Consider the following 17,150-nt stretch of genomic DNA (forward strand, 5'->3'; position numbering starts at 1 on the left):
TGTTGACCTTAACAAGAGTAGTTACGGTGATGCAGCAGGGACAACTGTCATGGTTTTGAGAGGTGAATGGGAGAAGAGGAAGTAGAGACCGTGATGAGAGACTCAGAAAGGGGCCATAGCTGGAGGGAAACGTAGAATCGCAGGTAGAATTTTTAAAGATAGGAGACACTGGAGCACGTTTGTTTGCTTACAGGAATCATCCAGTAGCAAGAAAGAGAATGGAGAAGACAGAAGAGGTAACTACAGGTGCAAAACCCCTGAGAAGGAAGAGGAATGGGATCCAAATTGATTGCGGAGGCTCTGGCTTTTGTCCAGATGAGGGCCCTTGGCCCACAAAAGCCTTCATCAGGCCATGCTCCCTAGCCGATTTGGAGCCTCCATCTCCCCTGCGCCTACTCCTTGGATACCCTTCTGCGAGGTCTCAGGGACCTCCTGGTCCCAAGGTCATCCGTTTGTCTCTACCACCCTCTCCGACCACCCCTCACCCACCCCGGCCCCTTTCAGCTTTCTCACCTCTGAGCTGGCTCTCTTTCCTGGGCTCCGCTGCAGCTGCAGCCGCCCTACTGCTGAAAGAAAGTGCAGCCACATTTCGTCCCAAATTGCTGCCTTCTGCGGCGAGGGGGGACTGTCCTAAGCCTCTGTAATCAGAGTATTTGTCTGTTGTGCTTCTTTTATTTTTTTTAATTCTCTTCGAACTACCAGAATTTTTTTTTGGCTGCGTTGGGTCTTCGTTGCTGCATGCGGGCTTTCTCTAGTTGAGGCGAGCGGGGGCTACTCTTCATTGCGGTGCGTGGGCTTCTCATTGCGGGGCTTCTCTTGTTGCAGAGCACGGGCTCTAAGCTCACGGGCTTCAGTAGCTGTGGCACGTGGGCTCAGTAGTTGTGGCTCACAGGCTTAGTTGCTCCGCGGCATGTGGGATCTTCCCGGATCAGGGATCAAGCCTTTGTCCCCTGCATTGGCAGGCAGATTCTTAACCACTGCGCCACCAGGGAAATCCCCAGAGTATTTTGCCTGTTGTGCTTCTATACTATTAACAGCAACTACAAACATTTCATAAGCGTCAATGAGCTTTTTTTTTTCTCTGCTTAAATTCGACTGGGTAAAATGATGTATGTTTGCCCTACATTTTGTTCATTGTGTTCCTATCCCAGGCTTCTGTCTCTCCCCCAAGGCATCTCAGTGCAGCATTTTGGAGGAAGTTCCACAGGGCTGAGGACTGTCTCCATCATGTCTGCGTTCCCCAGGGGAGATGCCTGGTGTAAGGTCATGAGAGTGAAAGACTGCTGGCCTGCACTACCTGAGCTATGGACTAGGGGGCCTTCTTCCTCACCAACCCCCATTCTCCTGTGGGAGTTAAACGCTGCTAATCCCTGGGCTAGCCCAGGTTCTCTCCAGGCTCACATCACACTCCGCGTTACTGATAAACTGATTTCACATTCACCTCTTTTTATCAAAATCCTTACTCCTGAGTCAATTTTTCAATCATTTGGGAGTCGAGGCTACAGCCTGGTGCCATCCAAGTCCTTTCCCTCTATAGTGGCGAGGGTGCACCGCCATGCTTGTTTGAAGAGCCGTCCTGTAGCATCCCATAATCATGAAAGCTCAGTGCTGGGAGGGACCGTCTCAGTCATTTAATCCAGTCTGTCCACCTCGGCAATCCTGCCAGATGCCCTGCAGCCTCTGCTTGAATTCCTTTAGTGACAGGGAGCTCACTCTCTTACAAGGCAAAAGGGCAAAAGAATCTAGGAAGTTCAGAGATACCAACCTAGTCTGAAGTGGCCCATTGCTCCCCAAGGGTGGAATGAGGTACCTTTCCTCTGTCATCCTCCCCCACGTCCTTCCCCTGCCTTTCCCTCTCCCTAGAGGGAATTGAATTCTAGAATCTGAACAGAGTGGAATTTGGGAAGAGACAAATATTTGAGTCACAGAGCTAAATAACTGGAAGAAATTTTAGAGACAGTCTAATCCCAACCCCTACTTTGGAGCAGGAATTTCTCCTGCAGCATCTTCCACAGTCATGCACATAGACTCAACAGAGGCCCTTTGAAGAGAAAGCTGGGAAGGAAGGAAACTCAGGTTTATTGAGCATCTACCGTGAGCTAGGATTTGTGAACACTGCCTCTATCTGTCCTCACCGCTAGGCTGTGAGGTATGTGTCACCAGCCTTTTTTCGCACAGGAAGAAACCAAGACACAGGACATCAGGACATTTAACTAGGGACACACAAAGTCCCAGCTGCTGAGTGAAAGTTCACCCCCATCCCAGTCCCCCAGCTCCCTCAGTGGAAAACAGTCTTGGCAAAACTGGACCTTCCTTGAAGGAGAAATGGCTAAGTTGACTCATGGCTTCAGAAAGCAAGCACCCTGGGCAGCAAAGAACACGCGCTGACATTCTCACCACATGGGGGTTGACTTCCTAAATGTCAGGGAGACTCGGCGTTAGGCGCCTCCGCACACAACAGGGTGACCAAAGACCAGGCCCCTTCAGCAGCAAGAGTTGACGGCAGGGTGGGGGGAGGGAGGCCGGACCAGGAAGTGTGCAATCTTCCCAGGGCGCAGATCCAGGGCCAAGGAGAGCAGCTGCCAAAATGCATCATCCCACCAGCCGCTGTCCACAGCTGCCGAATCACTGGGGATGGGGTCCGAGTCATCGGGGACAGGGTCAGAAGGAATCCAGACGGCTTCTCCAGGGACCTGAGGATGCAGCTGATCCACATCCCCCCTCCAGCTGAAGGCTTTGACTTTGGCAGGAGGAAGGAAGTATGGGATGGGGATTCAAGGACAGGATTTCAGCATCCTAGCCTCCATCTACAGCCTGGAAAGGACAGAGGATGTCTATCAAGACTTGGCTGATGGCATGGAAGGAGAAACAAGTGGAGGAGAAGTGGGTGTTCCTATATATAGAACAGAACCCAATACTCCTCGAAGGTTGAGCAGTCACCATGAAAAAGAATACAATGGGATTCTCATTGAATTTCAACAAGCCAGTTTAAACCCTTCTCCCAGCCTTGTCTGAGCACTACAGGTGGACGTTTGTCTCTCTCCAGAGCGTGAACACAGCCAAACATCACACCACTGACCTCTACAGAACTGTGGTCAATAAAGATCACTAAGTTCTCTTTCCTACCTGCCACTGTTAAGCCATATCTGTATTCGGGACCGAGAGCCGGACTGTACCATCCCCGGTCATTCACGCCCTCTTTAGATCTGGCCCATCCTTTCAGCCTGTCAAGGCTCTTTTTGGATCCTGACTCCATCTACCAATTTTTGCATCGCTCTCTCCCTGCTTCTCATCAGCCCAAATTTGAGCAGTGCTCTCTCTATCTGCCTCCTTGTTACTGCCACAAACACTGAGCTGGAACAAGGCTGAGAACTGGGCTCTTCACCAGGCCAAGAGAAGCCTGTCTCCAGGCTGACAGGGACTGTACTCACTTAGGATCCTCTCGTTTCATATGTCCCCAACTTGCCCACTGGGGATTCGAGAAACACCTTGTCCGACTCCGCCATGACACAGACAACACATGGAAGTAAAGACGCTAGATGGAAGAACTGAGATTCCAACGGATCTTCCTAGGTCAGGACGAAAGCTAAAGGCTAAGAAGGGACAACACTGAGCCACTACTGCAGAACAATTCCCCGTGACACCAGGGCTTAGCAGAGGACGGTTATGGTCACGGTCAGGAATACGAATGCATAAGAAGTCAATCTCAATTAATGGCAACCAAGATCTGCAGTAGAGAGTTAGCACCAGGATGGGAGGCGCGGACCACTCCTACCGGGGGAAGGTCCTTTTAAATGATATTTGGTGAGTCGGAAAGTGTGTGTTCCAGGTGGAACAGGAGAATCCCCAGGCTCTAGGGACAGTCTGCCAGGAACACATTCTCTGGAGGGTCTCTGGGGGCTGTTCCTCCCGGCCTGGATTACACATGGGACTTTACAGTTTGTGCCCTCCAAAGTCCATGAGGGAATAATCAAGTTAACCAATATTATTTAAATTCAGCATACCAAACACATTTTTCTTCCAAGAAGCAGGATGTGCATTTTGTTTCCTGAACCTGAAACAAAGACTCAAAAAGAAACCTTTGGGATCATTTTGGTCTTTCAAGTAGGATGTTGTCATTCCAATATGTTTCAAAGTCCTGGGGGTCCCCAAACTTCCTGATTAAATATAAAATATATTTACTTTGCCAAGGTTGAAAGGGTAGGCTGAAAGAAAATGAGTTTTCACATTTTTTTGAGTCTTTAAAAAAAATTAATGCTAGGAATTTAAGATTCATCCTTTCTATTTACCATCAACTAATGAATACATTCTCTTGATCTTGTTGGGTTGAAAGGCCTAACATTTGAATGAACATCTGAGTGTAAGTACATCTCAGCCAAACTTCGTTTCAAACTTCATGTCGTTTCAAACTTCAACTTCACTCTGAGTCACATTTTCAGCAGACCCTTCTAGATCCCTCTTAGTGCTGGAAGGTGGGTGATGCCTTGTGGGTGTGCATATTCAGAACAAGCTGTTCCATGGAGAAGGTCTTTCCTTGAATTTAAATTTATCATATTAAGACTCTCTTTAGCAAACTGGAATGTGGATCTTACAAATGTCATTCATATAGGGCTTCCCTGGTGGCACAGTGGTTGAGAGTCCGCCTGCCGATGCAGGGGACACGGGTTCGTGCCCCGGTACGGGAAGATCCCACATGCCGCGGAGCAGCTAGGCCCGTGAGCCATGGCTGCTGAGCGTGTCCGGAGCCTGTGCTCCGCAACGGGAGAGGCCACAACAGTGAGAGGCCTGCGTACCGCAAAAAAAAAAAGAAAGACAAATGTCACTCATAGCACTACTCTTCCATCTGCCACTAAACATAAATTCTCTCTCTCTCTTTCTCTCTCCTTCCCTCCCCTTCCCCTACACACACACACACACACACACACACACACACACACACATCTTTAATCAACCCTGGCAAGCAGGGCCAAAAGTAATCAGTGAAAAGATCTTGCTGGAACAGATTTCACCTTTCAGTTCCCTGAAAGGAGAAAACCTGAAAATGAAATCTCAATACTTCTTTATACATCTGAACCGTCTTTAGCCCTCAGCACCAGCCTTTGTGCATAGGAGACATTCAATAATTAATTTTCTTTCCTAGAAAAACTGACATAGGTTGCCCTTTCCACCCCCACAGAGCCCTGCATGACTGATGCCTGATTTTCTCTCTGCCACTTTGAAAGACCAGAAAGCTCTGGCTGAAGCACATGCTGGCATTTCACAAGGGGTTATTTAAAAACTTGACCATTACTCTGAATGGGGAGAGGAAAGAAAGCCTGCCCCTGCCACATATACACAATACAGATCCTCTTTCCCTGGAGGCCACCCCTCCCACAAAATTTTATCGAAGAGTCCATTTTTCAAGGACTTGAAGGAAGCTGACCCCTTGGAAAGAGACTCAGTGAGCAAAATGTCATGTGGAAATAACTCTAAAACACCTCAGGGGGAAAAATTGAAAATTGTATTCCATGAACAGGGCTCCACTGGTAAAGAAAAAAGCTAGATGGATGGTCAAGGAAGCTGACCCCTTGGAAAGAGACTCAGTGAGCAAAATGTCATGTGGAAATAACTCTAAAACACCTCAGGGGGAAAAATTGAAAATTGTATTCCATGAACAGGGCTCCACTGGTAAAGAAAAAAGCTAGATGGATGGTCATCGCAAATCTTAATTAATTGTAAACTCCCTACCCACTCTTTCCTTCTCCCAGTCTCTCCCCTCCTCCTGGTGCAGTCACACTGGTAAGGGGTCATGCTCTTCCCCGCCAAAAGCCAGCCAGCAGAGAAGGGAATGATCATTTATTTGAGGAACGTGAGCAACTGTTGTTGCTGTGAAGTGCTGTAAGTGAGAACGACCCAGAAAAAGTGCCGTGGAGAAGTGAGGTGCTTCCTGGGGGAATCTCTGTTATTCCATCCCAGGCATCACTTCCACTCCAACAGGGATTCAGGGTTGAGGGAGAAACAGTCTCGTGGGGCCCAATCTGGGCAGTGGAATCTGCACTTTGATCCCAAAGCGAAATACGTATTTCCCGCAGCCTCTTCACCAGACACTCATGATTACCTCTCTGCAGAGACAAGGCATCTTTGCTTTTAAAATAAGAGTACAGAGACTTCCCTAGTGGTGCAGTGGTTTAGAATCCGCCTGCCAATGCAGGAGATACGGGTTTGAGCCCCGGTCCAGGAAGATCCCACGTGCCACGGAGCAACTAAGCCCGTGCGCCACAGCTACTGAGCCTGCGCTCTAGAGCCCATGAGCCACAACTACTGAGCCCACGTCCTACAACTACTGAAGCCTACGCACCCTAGACCCCGTGCTCCGCAACAAGAGAAGCCACTGCAATGAGAAGCCCACGCACTGCAATGAAGAGTAGCGCCCGCTCGCCGCAACTAGAGAAAGTCCGGGTGCAGCAATTAAGACCCACTGCAGCCAAAAACAAATAAATAAACTTATTTATTTCTAAAAATAAATAAGTAAAAATTAAAAATCAATAGAGTACAAATCAGTATTGTACTTTACCCAGGTGGCGGAGGGAGGGACTCCTCAAAGCATCAAATGTTCAGGTATTTCTTGCGGGTATGTCCAGGGTCTTCAGTCACCTGATCAACATACTGTTTATTAAGCACCAAGGCACCTGTTTACTAGGCACCGAGGCCGTTTTTGACATGGAGAATTCATCAGTCAACGAAACAGACAAAAATCACTTTTCTCAAGGAGTTTATATTCTAATTCGGGGAAACAGAAAATGAACATATTATATAAATAAGTTATATAATGTGATATAGGAAAAAGAGGTTGGAAGTGCTGGGGGCTTGGGGTATAAAGTGCACTTTTAAATAGAGCGGTCAGGGGAAGCCAAGGTAGGTCAGGGTTCCTTAGGGAATCACGTTTTATTTTCTGGTTTTCTAAACAGACAAGTTGGAGCCTGCCCTTTTATTTGGAGGCTTCAAAGTATCGAGTCTCTCTAGGAACCTGGCTGGGATCTGCCAGGCCCTGGAGTCATCTGCTTCTACCTACAGCAACGGTGTGACCCTCTGCTCCTTGGCCCCAACTGCCTGTCTGCCTCTCCACCACCCTGCACTACAGCCAGCCCAGGCCTCAGCACTCCACCCTGGCTGTTCCAACGTCTGCACCCGTTGAGCCACAGCCCACCCCGCCCAGGCCCTAATAGTACAAGCACAGGCATAAGTATGCAGAAAACACCATTACTGGACAACAGACTGATTGCATGGGCATGGTGTCTGTTGCCAACGTCAGAGTCCATTACTAAGCATGAGGCAAATCTGCGTATATCCCAGTACACGAGCTTATACAAACTCAGCGGTGAAAGAAAAAGAAAGGAAGGGAGGGAGGGAGGGAGACAGGAAGGAAGGGGGAGGGAGGGAGGCAGGAAGGAAGGAAGGAAGAAGGAAAGAAATAAAGGAGGAAAGAGAGAAAAAAAAAGCATTACCAGCTCTTCCCAATTTGCCAATGAGACACCACCCAGCCTGACACAGTCCAGAAACATGTCAGGGACATAGTCATGTTTATTCAAGGTCTTTCTCACCCTCACGGCTTTCTTTCTTTCAGGAAACAGCTTGTCTGTGTGGCTGAAATCCTACAGGCTTTCAAAATGTAGGCTTCCAAGAGAAGAGAAAGACAGAAATGTGCTGTTTGCACATATTCTGAAAAACATTTATATTCAGCCTAAGCCAGTTTGTTTTTCTAAGCTTAGCAGGGCAGGAAGTCTTTAGTGCGAACGCATCAGCAGAGCTGCCAAGTTTGCTGTCTGGATGCTCCTGCCTTTCAGAATTCTTAAACAAGCAAGGCGATAGGAAGATAGCGATTTACAGTCAGGATGTCTTTGCTCCATGTGTATAAAATGGCATCACTCTAATTTCCATAAACTACCAAAAAATTCTGAGGGTTTAGCATAAAATGTTAAGGACTTCTTGAAAACAAAAGGTGATGCTTCTTATAAAATTAAAATGCTAACATTAACCCCTACAATTCAATGGTACCAAAGCCATACTGGAGGCATAAATCAGAAGAAATTGTTACAGACTGTCTTCTGTTTAAAAACAAAAAAAAGGAGAAATGCAAACTACAGTGTTTGATCCAAGCAAAGTGTTGGGTGTAATACAGGTTTAGGGATTTAAGTTGGTATATTTTTAAGGAATAATTTTAATTTCTTAATGATATATGGAATGACACGTAAGTTTTTTGCATGCTTAGAATGCAATCACATCATCCCCTATTTGTTTGACATGAAAATGTCACTTTGTTTTAAATCCTGAATAAACATAGGATTAGTTTTACAAACGGTACCAGATACATGGAAAGTCACATTCATAAGCCAGACAAACTTGGAGACACTGGACACCTGTTATAATCGGTGATGGATGCTCAAGTTTAGAAAGGGGGCCAGATTTGTGGTGGGGAGCCCAGGGGTCCAGCCCACCTCCACAAGAAACTCCGTGGCTCCTAGCATGTTTCTTCACATCTCCAGGTCTTACCACATCATTAAACGGGGGAGACCGGGCTAGATGAGCTCCAGAACACCCCAGGGTAGGAGGAAAACTGGGCTAGAAGATGAAGGGGCAGGGCTTTTGTTTCTTTACTGTATTTTTTATATTACTAAATTAATAGTGTTGGTATGAACTTAGAAAAAGTCTCCTGAGCAGAAAAATACCCAGTAGTCAAAAAGTAAAACTCTGGTAGCCTTTGTAATGAGGGTCACTGCAGTTTCTTAAACCAAAAGCAGTCCCAGGAGAGACATGCAGAGTGATCCCCTGGTAACTGAAAGGGCCCTCAGAGACAGCTGCCCATGAAGGCCAGGGTTAAAAAAAAAAACAAAAAAAAACACAGAATAACTTCAGGATAAAAGAGTCAAAGTGGAAAACTTTAACCATTGTCTTCCCCCTAACAGCCAGCGTGGAGAGGGAGAGGGGGTCTCTGAGAGAGGTAACAAGTGTATTTCGATAAGGTGTATTCGTGCTCGCAAAGACTCACTTGTTAAAATAGAGCTAAAAACCTTATTCCTCCCAAAATTGCTGTGACCATTTAATAAAATAATGCATATGGTTGTATAACTGTAATTACTTAATTTGTAAGAAGCTATACACATGTATGCTACTATGATGGTTGTTATCACAAAGTTCCAAAAACAGTGGATATATGTATATGTATGGCTGGTTCATTTTGCTATACAGCAGAAACTAACACAACATTGTAAATCAACTATACTCCAATTTAAAAAAAATAATTAAAAAAAAAAAGAAGTATGGGGGACTTCCCTAGCAGTGCAGTGGTTAAGCCTCTGCGTTTCCATTGCAGGGGGCATGGGTTCAATCCCTGGTCGGGAACTAAAATCCTGTGTGCTGCACAGCCAAAAAAAAACACCAAAGGAAATTCTGAAAGAAAAGTATTAAATGGTGACATATTACAAAAAAAAGAGTATGAAATCCACTGATGAATATCCAAATTTCTTAGCTTAACTTTCAATCTTAATCTAATTTGCACAATATCTGTTACAATCCCACTGTATTTCAAATGTACTTCTTAAACTTTTCCCAATAAAAGTGAATTTTCTTTGACCAAACAAACCCAAACAAACAAAAACAAAGTTCCAAAAGCAAGTTTTTAATATTAGTAGTAATATAAGCATGTACTGAGTATCTCCTCTCTGCAGGTGTTGTGCTGGTCATCAGAGACTGAACGAGAGACAGTCCGTGCTCTCAGGGAGCTCACTGTCTAGGGTTGGGTGTGGACTGAGAAACAGATCAGTAAATAGGTCCTTCAAAGCCATGTGATGAGGGCCATTGAGGAGGAGGAAGGACAGGATGCTACATGAGCACGTGAGAGGGACACGCTCGAGGTGGGGAGGGTGGAGTCAGGGTCCCAGAAGGCATCACAGAGACAACAGCCAAGCTGTGATGGAAAGAACATGTAGGCACTCATCAGGAAAACAGAGAGAAGGATGGAGGAACAGAACCTTCTAGAACAAGATGGGTGTAATGAACAACAACGGCAAGCTGGATGAACAGCCTGCATATCTGGAGCGTGGCATGGGAGGGAAGAGGAGAGAAGTCGGAGAAGCAGACATAGGCTGGATCTCAAAGGGGGTCTGGTGGGGCAGATCACAAAGCCAGTGTTTATCCCTAGGAAGCACCAGAGGGATATTAAGTAAAGAAGTGAAACTATTATTACAGAGAACGAACTGGAGGGGGAGTGAGACAGAAGTCGGGGAGGCTAGTTAGGCTCCTCTATTATTCCAGGAGAGAGATGACAGTGGCAATGAGGATAGAGAGAGGAAAATGAGCCATAACAAAATAATGTATCTCAGAACTCAAGCTAAGAAAACAATTATGCCAGCATATCTGAAATACTGGGAGAAATTTAAAAGTTTTAGAAAAAATTCTAAATAATCAAAATTGACTCTAAAAAACAAAAACAGAAAAATCTCAATGGTCCTTCAACTATTAAAGAAATAGAATCAGTATTTAATATTCTTCTCATGAAGAAAACAACAGGTTCAGATGGTTTTAAGGTGAGCTCTACAAAACGTTCAAAGTGTAAATAATTCCAATCCTTAAATAAACTCTTCCAAAGAACAGAAAAAAAGGAACCCCCATAATTCATTTTTACGAGATTATGACCTTGATAACAAAACCAGACAAGAGCAATATGAGAAAGAAATTACATACCAATCTCACTCTTGAAATGAAGGCAAAATTCCTATATAAGATATAAGCAAAATAAATCTAACATCGTATAAAAAGAAACCATCAACAGTAGAATGGATTAATAAATTGTGGTCTAGTTATACCCTAGAACACAACAGAGGAATGAAAATGAATGATCTCAGCTTCACACATCGACAGAGATGACATTTTAAACCATAACACTGAGCAGAATAGACACAGTATGATTTCATTCATATAAAATTCAGAAAAGGCTAACACCACATAATACGTTATTTGGGGATACATACTCAAATGGCTAAAACAAAATTCACGTTTTGTGGGCTTCCCTGGTGGCACAGTGGTTAAGAATCCGCCTGCCATTGCAGGAGACATGGGTTCGAGCCCTGGTCTGGGAAGATCCCACATGCTATGGAGCAACTAAGCCCGTGTGCAACAACTACTGAGCCTACGCTCTAGAGCCCGCGAGCCACAACTACTGAGCCCGCGTGCCACAACTACTGAAGCTCGTGCGCCTAGAGCCCGTGCTCCACAACAAGAGAAGCCACCAGTGAGAAGCCCGCGCACCACAACGAAGAGTAGCCTCCGCTAGCTGCAACTAGAAAAAGCCCACACGCAGCAACGAAGACCCAACGCAGCCAAAAATAAATAAAATAAATAAATTTAAGGAAAAAAGATTAAAAAATAATTCACCTTTTGCTGTGGTGGTGTCTGAGCAGAGAGGAGGATGCAATAAGAAAGGGACACACAAGAGGCTGCAGTGGTATTGATAACATCCTGTTTCATAAGCTCCATGCCTGGGCCACCTCATGTGTGGCTGTGCAGGTTGGGCACCACACCCTGCATATGGCCATCTTCCTATAAGCATCGTGTTACATAAAGTACTTTGTGTGTGTGTGCAAAATAATCATCATAATAAAATAATGTTATAAAACTTAAAATACATACGTATGCAAAATAATTAGAATCAAATAATTTATATAATAGTAATATAATAAGAAAATAAGTTTTAAGTCAGACCTGTAAGCATGTTTATTTTTAACACTAGATAAATATAGCCTTTTATATCAATGGGAAAGTGGTAGATTAGCCAATAAATTCTTTGGGACAACAGGTAAATTAGGAGGAAAAAGGGCAAACTCAGATTCCCTCCTCAATCAATGCATCAAAATCAATTCCATATGGATAAAAAAATGTAAATGTTAAAATATATAGGCATGTGTGTATATATATATGAAAGAAAAGTCTGATATCATTCTGGTTGTTTTCCCATTGTAAGTTACTTTACCTTTCATCTGGAATTTTTGAACAAATTTATAACAGCAGACAGAGTATTTGTGGTGACAGACAACAACTAGACTTAATCACAGTGATCACTTTGAAACATATAGAAATATTGAAATACTATGTTGCGCATCAGGAACTAACATAGTGTAGTAGATCAATTATACTTAAAAAACAAAGAAACAAACAAACTCATAGAAAAAGAGATCAGATTTGTGGTCACCAGAGGTGGAGGGTGGGGAGCAGGGGAACTGGATGGAGACAGTCAAAACTTCCAGCTATAAGACAAATAAGTACTAGGAATGTAATGTACAACATGATAAATACAATTAACACTGCTGTACATTACATATGAAAGTTAAGACAGTAAATCCTAAGAGTTCTCATCACAAGGAAAAAAAATATTTTCTATTTCTTTAATGTTGTATCTATAGGAGACGATGGGTGTTCACTAAACCTATTGTGGTCATCATTTCACGATACATGTAAGTCAAATCATTAGGCCATACACCTTAAACTTATACAGGGCTGTATGTCAATTATATCTCAATAAAACTGGAAGAAAACATAAAATTTAATAATCCAAAAAGAAAAAATAAAATAATTTGTTTAAGAAGTCTAGGGAATTCCCTAGTGACCCAGTGGTTAGGACTCTGCACTTTCATGGCTGAAGGCCCAGGTTCAGTCCCTGGTCGGGGAACTAAGATCCTGCAAGCCGTGTATCAGGGCCCCCCCCCAAAAAAAAAAAAAAGTCTAATTTCTGGCTTCCTAAAACAGTCTCTACTGACTGTGTTCTTTTCATGTGTGTGGACCACACTTTCCTGTTTCTTTGTGTGTCAAATTTTTGTTGAAAACTGGACATTTTAAATAATATAATGTAGCAACTGTAAAAAATCTTTTAACCTTCACCCTTAGAAGTCAGAAATTTCACCAGAATATGTATACGTCTCTGTTTGTGTCTTTTTTCATTGGTCCTGACTGTAGCCCAGGGAGCCCTTTCAGACTCAAGTCTGTCTTCATTCAAGGAAACTTTCTACCAATAGTTGCTTCATTGTTGTCCCTTCTCCATCCATTGCTTTTTCTCCTTTTGCTGTTTCTATTGTTTGAATACCAGGTCTCCTAAATCTGTTCGCCAAGTCCCTTAGCTTTTCCCTCATGATTTACACTGTGTGGGTTTCCACTGTTGTAGATGGTATTTCCTCCACGTGGATGTCCTTCAGCTCATTCACTGAATTATTTACTTTGAAAATCTCATTTGCTTTTAGTTGAGGAAAGCCATTTGGGGCTGTAGTGGAATCTCCTTACATTCTCTTAGTTGGTAGTTTTTCCAGTTTCTTTCTGTCTCCTCCAGAGCAGTTCTATTTCTATACAAGAGAAACACTCTATATAAGAGTTCTGTGTAAGAGGTGTTTGATCTGAGTGGGCTGCTTGTTGTTTCTCTTTCTGGCTGCTGAGCCCCCTTAGATGTGCTGCTTTTATACTCTTTTGTGTATACATATTGGTGCTCAAATATGCTAGAACCAAGTGGCCACCATCCCGCCATGGCAGGGAGGAAGCACAATCAATGCCCCTGAGGGACCTTAGAGACCCAGCTGGCTAGATAGCAGTCTCCTATCAAGGCACCAAGAGAAAACCTCTCTTGGGACTTCCCTGGCGGTCCAGTGGTTAAGACTTCGCCTTCCAATGCAGGGGGTGCAGGTTCGATCCCTGGTCGGGGAGCCAAGATCCCACATGCCTTGTGGCCAAAACAACCAAAACATAACACAGAAGCAATACTGTAACTAATTCAATAAAGACTTTAAAAATGGTCCACATCGAAAAAAATCTTAAAAATTCAATAAAGACTTTAAAAATGGTCTACATCGAAAAAAATCTTAAAAATTCAACAAAGACTTTAAAAATGGTCTACATCGAAAAAAATCTTAAAAAAAGAGAGAGAGAGAGAGAGAGAGAGAGAGAGAGAGAGAGAGAGAACCTCTCTCTTCCCAAGCCCTATTCTCTTCCCAGACGGAGAAAAGTTCTGAGCCACCTTTCAGCATTCATTAGGGGCTGGGAAAGCCCGAATCCTCTCTCCAGACCAGCCTGCTTGCCAGCCCCAGAACCTATCTATCCTTTGCCAGAGGGGCAGCTGGCTTTAGATGGCTGTAGGATTATGCGACCCTGAATTATTCTGATATAGCATTCTGATATACAGAATGAAATATATTTATATACATATCAGATCTTGATGTGGTGAAAATCTTTAGAAGTATAACATACTTCTAAAGGCAGAAACCATACAAATATTATAGAGCTAGTATTAAACTTAAATTGAAAAGCAAGTAATCAAACAGGAAAATACTTTAAACACACATAACAAAAAATTCTTAACTTCTACATATAAAAATAGCTCTTGCAAACCAGTAAGGAGATGAGGAAGAGATTAATTTTAAAAATGGGCAAAAGACACGAATAGGAAACTCACAAAAGAAGAAATGAAAAGAGCTAATAAACTTATGATATCACTAGCAACAAGAAAGAAAGTTAAAACACTTATCAGATTGGCAAAGATTTTTAAAAATACACTACCCACTGCTGGCAGGGATCAGGGTTGAAACACATTTTAGCAAGTTGGACTTTCAAATGTTTAAATTCAAATGAAGAACAAGTGACAATCTTAACTTTAAAAATGTACACCAAAATTGCTACACCCCAAATAAAATCTCAGAACAAATACATGTTTAAAAGTTTAAATGGCTAAAACTACAATACAAATAGAACACTGGGAATATGAAGAAGCAGTCTCAGGCTTAGCAGATTCATTCATTATTTTTGAGCACCAGCTCTGTGCCAGGCCATAGAAGAAGCACTAAGGACACAGTGGTAAAAGAGACAGATGCAATTCTGCCCTCAAGGAGTTTACATTCTTAATAAATAAATAAATAAATAAAGTTTAATTCCTAATAAAGAAATTATTATGAGAGCATTTCAGACAAATTTCGCTAATTTTTTTTTTTTTTTTTTTTTGCGGTACACGGGCCTCTCCCGTTGTGGGGTACAGGCTCCAGACGCGCAGGCCCAGCAGCCATGGCTCACGGGCCCAGCCGCTCTGCGGCATGTGGGATCTTCCCAGACCGGGGCACGAACCCCTGTCCCCTGCATTGGCAGGCAGACTCTCAACCACTGCGCCACCAGGGAAGCCCAAATTTCGCTAATTTTAAAACAGGCAAATTATATGGTTACTTAGCCTCCCCACCTAAAAACTAACTTTGAGGGATATGTTGAAACATTACTCAAAACACATTTAAATCATAAGCAGCTTATCAGTACAGTAAGGGGAAGAGGGGCAGAGCCTCACCTGCTCCAGCCTTTGTAAAGATTCAACTCCACATTGGTTATCTTCTGGCAAGGAGAAGAGAACAGAGGAAATTAGCTGGTTATGGTCTGAGTAAGGGAGGAAAGATGGGGCAAGGTATGCTGATCCCATCTCCTCCCTAGAGGTCCTTTAGGGCTGCACTGTCCAATAAAGTAGCCATCAGGCAACATGGCTATTGAGCATTTGAAGTGTGAGTAGTCTGAACTGAGACGAGCTATAAGTGTAAAATAAAATCCTGATTTCAAAAATTCGGTATTTAAAAAGCAAGGTAAAGTATCTCATTAAGAATTTATATGAATCTGAAAAAGTATATACACATATATATAAACATCTATATACATATATATACAACTATATACATATATACATCTATATACACATCTATATACATATACACACACACATATATATAAGCCTGAATCACTTTGTTGTACACCTGAAACTAACACAACATAGTAAATTATACTTCAGTTTTAAAAAGAATTTTTATATTGATTACGTGTTGAAAGGAGAATATTTGGGGGTTTTAGGTTAAATGAAATATAATATGTTACTAGAATTAATTTTTTTAGTGTGGCTACTAGAAAATTCAAAGTTACATATGTGTCTTGCGTTACATTTCTATTGAACAATGGCAGTATATAGGATCTTGGAGTAGTTCTTACTTCCCTGAAAGTCCTGAGAAGAAACCCCACTGATCTAAAACAGGTGGGCGTTTCCAATACTCCTTACTCACCAGGATGCAGTCTTGGGTTCAAGACTAAACAGATGATCCCTAAACGGGCTGCAGAGAGGAATAATCAAGATCTCGAGGCATTGCAGAAACTCCATGCCTAAGAAGGAGGTCCTATCCACTCATCAATTATTGGCTCTGATGAGAATGGCCACCAACCTCAAGCCAGCATGAAAAGCTTAACTGCAAGAGTGCATTTTAAAAGGCCCACGTTCCAGTGCCAAAATGAAGTTGAGCAACTAAATTCAGCTTACTTCTTAAACAAGAAACCGTAAGACAGCACAAATGTTCTAGCCATGATGCTGCCTGCCACCTAAGACACGAAACGTCTTCCATTTTCAGCAGCTGCCATTCAAACATAATTCACTGTGACTACATCTAAGTCTTCCATTTCGTGGATGCTGACCATTACTACAGATCTGTTTGTCCCCTCCCATAGCGAGTCAATGCCAACAGTAAATAATGGACTAATGTCACTGGTTGTGTTTAGGAGTAAGTGAAATGCAAATGAATCACAAACCTTCCTTATGGAAAAGCAGTTCTGTTCTGATGAAAGTGTCTTTAAGTGTTTAGAAGGAAAAATGGTGTGGCGCCTCAAAGGCTTGCCTGCATCTACTCAGGAGTTTCTGACAGGTTGTAAAAGAGAGGCGTCTGCTACTTGGCTTAGGGCAGAAACCCAGGCTGTGGAGACCTTGGCTTAGGCCAGACCAGGAGGAAAGCGGAGGGAGGAAGAGCTAGCTGCCAAGAGAAAGCTGGAAAGAGCTCATCATGGGTTTCTACACGTCCATGGGGAAGTCGCTCGCAGGGAGAGATGGTTTCATCTTCCTGGGGCCTCACTCTAGCTTTGCTGTCCTCAGTAAAAAGACAAGAGAAGGGGGCTTCCCTGGTGGCGCAGTGGTTGAGAGTCCGCCTGCCGATGCAGGGGACACGGGTTCGTGCCCCGGTCCGGGAAGATCCCACATGCCACGGAGCGGCTGGGCCCACGAGCCATGGTCGCTGAGCCTGCGCGTCTGGAGCCTGTGCTCCACACTGGGAGAGGCCACAACAGTGAGAGGCCTGCGT

The 17,150-nt window shown here is 43.6% G+C and overlaps 1 protein-coding gene and 1 pseudogene across 1 annotated transcript in view; one reads left to right on the top strand and one right to left on the bottom strand.

Moving 5' to 3' along the window:
* The window catches only part of ADAMTSL3 (ADAMTS like 3), a 376,368-nt gene that overhangs the window by 320,374 nt on the left and 38,844 nt on the right, over positions 1-17,150 (bottom strand).
* LOC149749990 (6-phosphogluconolactonase pseudogene) overlaps positions 2,767-17,150 on the top strand; it is a 50,099-nt pseudogene continuing 35,715 nt past the window's right edge.

The sequence above is a fragment of the Delphinapterus leucas genome, chromosome 2 (genome assembly GCF_059928025.1).
Source record: "Delphinapterus leucas isolate spDelLeu-1000000601 "Yukka" chromosome 2, BTC_Dleu_Yukka2, whole genome shotgun sequence".
NCBI classification, from domain to species: Eukaryota; Metazoa; Chordata; class Mammalia; order Artiodactyla; family Monodontidae; genus Delphinapterus; species Delphinapterus leucas.